A 6,000-nucleotide genomic window follows, 5' to 3' on the forward strand; every position below is an offset into this window, starting at 1 on the left:
GTGCTAAGTGAAGAAAGACACACCAGATGTGCTGAAGAGCACTGGAGTGATGATTCAGTCTTCTCTCTCAGAGCCAATCTGAAAACATATAAAGAAACACGTGGTTATTTTTTCATTTTAAGGTATACATTTCATAAATGTGCTTCATGTAATTACATGATATCAAAGACTTCATGAAGACAAACTGATGTGCTTCTGTAACAAAGTTTGACCAATGATACACTGAGAAACTACACATTTGCTTTATTTCAGAGGACAGGAAAGATAAGAAAATTCCACACAAGAGTTTAAGTGTAGTTCTGCTCATTATCCATCTCTGAAACTATAGTTTGATGTCTGACAATAATAATTTATTTGTGAGAATGTTATTATGAGAGAATCCATTTACTGCTGGGACTTCATCATAAAAATATATACATGTATACACACAGAGACATGTATACACTAAATACCTAAAGAACAGTTATAAAACCAAGTAGAAAAAAATTTTAATCTGATATTTCTAGATTACCTTGACCACAAGATAATATTTAACTTGTGAAGCAATTAAAATTATACCATTTTATGTTTGATATAATTGTGAAAAATCACTTCTTTAAACTTTCAATAAATATAAATACATTTTTTCTGTGATTCTCATACATTTTTAAGTGAAGATCTTTCTAGCCATCTAAAATTAGACTAAGAATTGGGTTTTCACTGAAGCAAAGTATTAAGATCCTTCTGTGTGGGAGAAAAAAACTCACAAAAAGTAGAATAAGGATTTTTCTGGAGAAATAAATAGTTCTACCATTTAAGTAAATGGTGAGTTGCCAATTATACATTGCCATAGAAGAAGTAAAATTAAGGGAAATGTTTCCAGAAGTAAACATTAATTCTGAAATAATGCCATGTGACATTGGAACCTGCTGTAGCAGTCCAATGCACCAAATATTGTAAAATTTTCAAAAATGTCATAGCACTCAGACTAGAAGAGTTCTGATATTCATCAATGGGCCAGTAAGCTGTATCTTTTTTCCTCAAATGGACATGCAAATTTTTCCAGTGACTATGAGAAGAGGATGGCATGAGCACCCATTGTCATGATCATGGTGCTTCTCTTGCTTTATTTTGCATTAGATTTTAGATTTCAGAAATAATTCACTGAGCTAGAACCATGGTTTTATCATGCATTACCTCAGTTATTTGGGAAAGTACTTACGATTATGAATTTCATTTTTAACTATCAAGTCAAATGTAGTTTTACTTTATTAATTTTACAGTAGGTTTTGCTTTCTATGAAAGTAGACAAAAGGGACTGTTCCCTCAAAAGAGGTCTTTTTAAAATTATTTTTGCTTTAATGATTTTTTAAAAGCATGTAAATTAAGAAATGCTGTTTTCCATAACCTGACACAAAAAGGATTTAAATGAAGTTTACCTAACAGAATTTAAGATGATAGAGTTGTCTGAGTTTCTCATAACTGGAAGGAAAGAAATGCATTATGTGATGCTTGAGAAAATGCAAAAATATGTCACTGCCATTATCCTCAAAAAGAAACCCTTTTGCACAGTACAGTATTAATTGATAATTTTTCTTACCAATACTTTTTTTAAATCTCTCATGTAATTAAATAGTAGCTAAATTTCTCTATTTTTAGGAGATGTGCTTGTTAAAATTCTGTTAATAGGGTCTAATAATATCATTGAAAAATAAAATGAGTTAGGTAATATAGCTATCAGCATAATTAATTTGAGCATTTAAAACTTATTCAACAGATAATTATTGACTTTCCCCAGTTGCTAAACTTTAGCATTACATCTTAATCTGTTCAGCTCAGCTAATGGATTCTGAGGTAGCTTCCAACATTGAGGTAAACTGCTAAATTATGAACAATCATATCAATAATCTAAATTAACATATTACAAACCAAGATCTTCAGATATTTTTCATGACAGAAGATCAAAACTGGAAATTCTTTTTTATAGACTGGAGATTATTTATGACAAGATAATATTAGATGACAATTTTGAAAATATCTTTCTATTGTCATTTTCATTGTGGTCTATATATCTGTAGAAGTTATATAAGTGGCTCAAAAGTAGTAAGCGCTTGAACATATTACTGATCTATAATCTAAGAACTTGCATAAAATATTTGTGTTTGCTATAACAGTGCATAGGTATATATAATTTTTAAATCACTTATTTAACAATGCTTTAATCTCTTGCTTAAAGATTTCCCCCAATTTTTTTCTGAATTTCTAACATAAAAATATTAATTTAGTTGTCTCATTTCTCTTGCTGGTGAAAACACTTATGAATATTGGCCCACTAAATGAAGTACCTAATAAGCACGGACTTTGCACTGAGGTGTTGGACTGTAGGGACCACAGTAAAAATAAAGACCAGGATCTTACCGTCAAGGAGAATCCATTTGGAAAGACAAAATACTTGTTACATCTATGACAGTTCAGTTCAGTTCAGTCGCTCAGTCTTGTCCAACTCTGCGACCCCATGAATCGCAGCACACAGGCCTCCCTGTCCATCACCAGCTCCTGGAGTTCACTGAGATTGACGTCCATCGAGTCAGTGATGCCATCCAGCCATCTCATCCTCTGTCGTCCCCTTCTCCTCCTGCCCCCAATCCCTCCCAGCATCAGAGTCTTTTCCAATGAGTCAACTCTTCGCATGAGGTGGCCAAAGTACTGGAATTTCAGCTTTAGCATCATTCCTTCCAAAGAACACCCAGGGCTGATCTCCTTCAGAATGGACTGGTTGGATCTCCTTGCAGTCAAAGGGACTCTCAAGAGTCTTCAACACCACAGTTCAAAAACATCAATTCTTCGGCGCTCAGCCTTCTTGACAGTCCAACTCTCACATCCATACATGATGATTGGAAAAAACATAGCCTTGACTAGACGGACCTTAGTCGGCAAAGTAATGTCTCTGCTTTTGAATATGCTATCTAGGTTGGTCATAACTTTTCTTCCAAGGAGTGAGCGTCTTTTAATTTCATGGCTGCAGTCACCATCTGCAGTGATTTTGGAGCCCCCAAAAATAAAGTCTGACACTGTTTCCACTGTTTCCCCATCTGTTTCCGATGAAGTGATGGGACCGGATGCCATGATCTTCGTTTTCTGAATGATGAGCTTTAAGCCAACTTTTTCACTCTCCACTTTGACCTTCATCAAGAGGCTTTTTAGTTCCTCTTCACTTTCTGCCATAAGGGTGGTGTCATCTGCATATCTGGGGTTATTGATATTTCTCCTGGCAATCTTGATTCCAGCTTGTGTTTCTTCCAGTCCAGCATTTCTCATGATGTACTCTGCATAGAAGTTAAATAAGCAGGGTGACAATAGACAGCCTTGATGTACTCCTTTTCCTATTTGAAGCCAGTCTGTTGTTCCATGTCCAGCTGTAACTGTTGCTTCCTGACCTGCGTACAGATTTCTCAAGAGGCAGGTCAGGTGGTCTGGTATTCCCATCTCTTTCAGAATTTTCCACAGTTTATTGTGATCCACACAAAGGCTTGGCATAGTCAATAAAGCAGAAGTAGATGTTTTTCTGAAACTCTCTTGCTTTTTCCATGATCCAGCAGATGTTGGCAATTTGATCTCTGGTTCCTCTGCCTTTTCTAAAACCAGCTTGAACATCAGGAAGTTCATGATTCACGTATTGCTGAAGCCTGGCTTGGAGAATTTTGAGCATTACTTGACTAGCGTGTGAGATGAGTGCAATTGTGCTGTAGTTTGAGCATTCTTTGGCATTGCCTTTCTTTGGGATTGGAATGAATATAGACCTTTTCCAGTCCTGTGGCCACTGCTGAGTTTTCCAAATTTGCTGGCATATTGAGTGCAGCACTTTCACAGCATCATCTTTCAGGATTTGAAATAGCTCAACTGGCATTCCATCACCTCCACTAGCTTTGTTCATAGTGATGCTTTCTAAGGCCCACTTGACTTCACATTCCAAGATGTCTGGCTCTAGATGAGTGATCACACCATCGTGATTATCTGGGTCGTGAAGATCTCTTTTGTACAGTTCTTCTGACAGGAAATAATCAAAAACTACAACTTCTGAAACAGGATTTATAAGTTCACAAAAGAAGGCAAACCATATTTTATTTGAACTTCACCTTAAATTATGAATGAGATGGGTAGAAAGGAAGCAAGTCACAACAAAAGACCACATAAATGAGTTATGTTTATAGGACAATGGAAAGATAGGAAGAAGAGGGTTAGCAATGAGCAAAACTGCATAGCTGGAATAGGGCTAGTTTATAGAGGGTCCTAAGGCAAAGAGTCAGACACGACTGAGCAACTGAACTGACTGACTGAGTAAGGTATATGTCACCTTCCTTATTTAACTTCTGTGCAGAGTACATCATGAGAAACGCTGGGCTGGAAGAAGCACAAGCTAGAATCAAGATTGCTAGGAGGAACATCAATAACCTCAGATATGCAGATCTGCCACCCTTACAGCAGAAAGTGAAGAGGAACTAAAAAGCCTCTTGATGAAAGTGAAAGAGTAGAGTGAAAAAGTTGGCTTAAAGCTCAGCGTTCAGAAAACTAAGATCATGGCATCTGGTCTCATCACTTCATGGCAAATAGATGGGGAAACAGCATCAGATTTTATTTTGCAGGGCCTCCAAAATCACTGCAGATGGTGACTGCAGCCATGAAATTAAAAGACGCTTACTCCTTGGAAGAAAAGTTATGACCAACCTAGATAGCGTATTGAAAAGCAGAGACATTACTTTGCCAACAAAGGTCCATCTAGTCAAGGCTGTGGTTTTTCCAGTGGTCATGTATGGATGTGAGATTTGGACTGTGAAGAAGGCTGAGCGCCGAAGAATTGATGCTTTTGAACTGTGGTGTTGGAGAAGACTCTTGGGAGTCCCTGGACTGCGAGGAGATCCAGCCAGTCCATCCTAAAGGAGATCAGTCCTCGGTGTTCATTGGAAGGACTGATGCTGGGGCTGAAACTCCAATACTTTGGCCAACTCATGCAAAGAGTTGACTCATTGGAAAAGACTCCAATGCTGGGAGGGATTGAGGGCAAGAAGAGAAGGGGACGACAGAGGATGAGATAGTTGGATGGCATCACCAACTCGATGGACATGAGTTTGAGTAAACTCTAGGAGTTGGTGATGGACAGGGAGACCTTGCGTGCTGCGATTCACGGGGTCGCAAAGAGTCGGACACGACTGAGCAACTGAACTGAACGAAGGGATTTAGAAAACAGGCAACTATTGACTTGGCTTTAAAAATGCACAACAATAGGAAGTCTGGCCATGTGGCAATCAGCCTACAAATTGCACTAATCCAAGCATGAGTTGTAACCAGCACTAAGTGGAGAAGAGCCAATTCAGAGCAAAAGGAATAGGAATATCACTCAGCCATTAAAAAGAATGCCTGCAATGCAGGAGATCTGGATTCGATCCCTGGGTCAGGAAGATCCCCTGGAGAACAGAATGGCAACCCACTCCAATATTCTTGCCTGGAGAATTCCATGGACAGACGAGCCTGGTGGGCTACATATACATAGTCCCAGGTCGCAAAGAGTTGGACATGACTGAGTGACTAACACTTTAATTTTCTAATGCCATTTGCAGCAACATGGATGGACCTAGAGATTGTCATACTAAATGAAGCAAGACGGATGTGCAATACTATGTGATAGCCCTTATACACAGAATCTAAAAAGAAATTATACAAATGAACTTATTTACAAACAGACTCACTGACATAGAGAACTTACGAACTTAAGGTTACCAGGGGGAAAGGGTTCAGGTGGGGATAGTTAGGGAGTTTGCAATGGACATGGACACACTGCTATATTCTAAATGGATAACCGACAAGGACCTATTGATCAGCACAGGAAACTACACAATGTTATGTGGCAGACTGGATGGGAGGGGAGTTTGGGACAGAATGGGCACAGGTATATGTATGACTAAGTCCCTGTCCGCTGCACCTGAAACCATCACATTATTAATCAGCTATACTCCAATATGGGCT

Source organism: Capricornis sumatraensis, chromosome 3, assembly GCF_032405125.1.
Source record: "Capricornis sumatraensis isolate serow.1 chromosome 3, serow.2, whole genome shotgun sequence".
Classification (NCBI taxonomy): domain Eukaryota; kingdom Metazoa; phylum Chordata; class Mammalia; order Artiodactyla; family Bovidae; genus Capricornis; species Capricornis sumatraensis.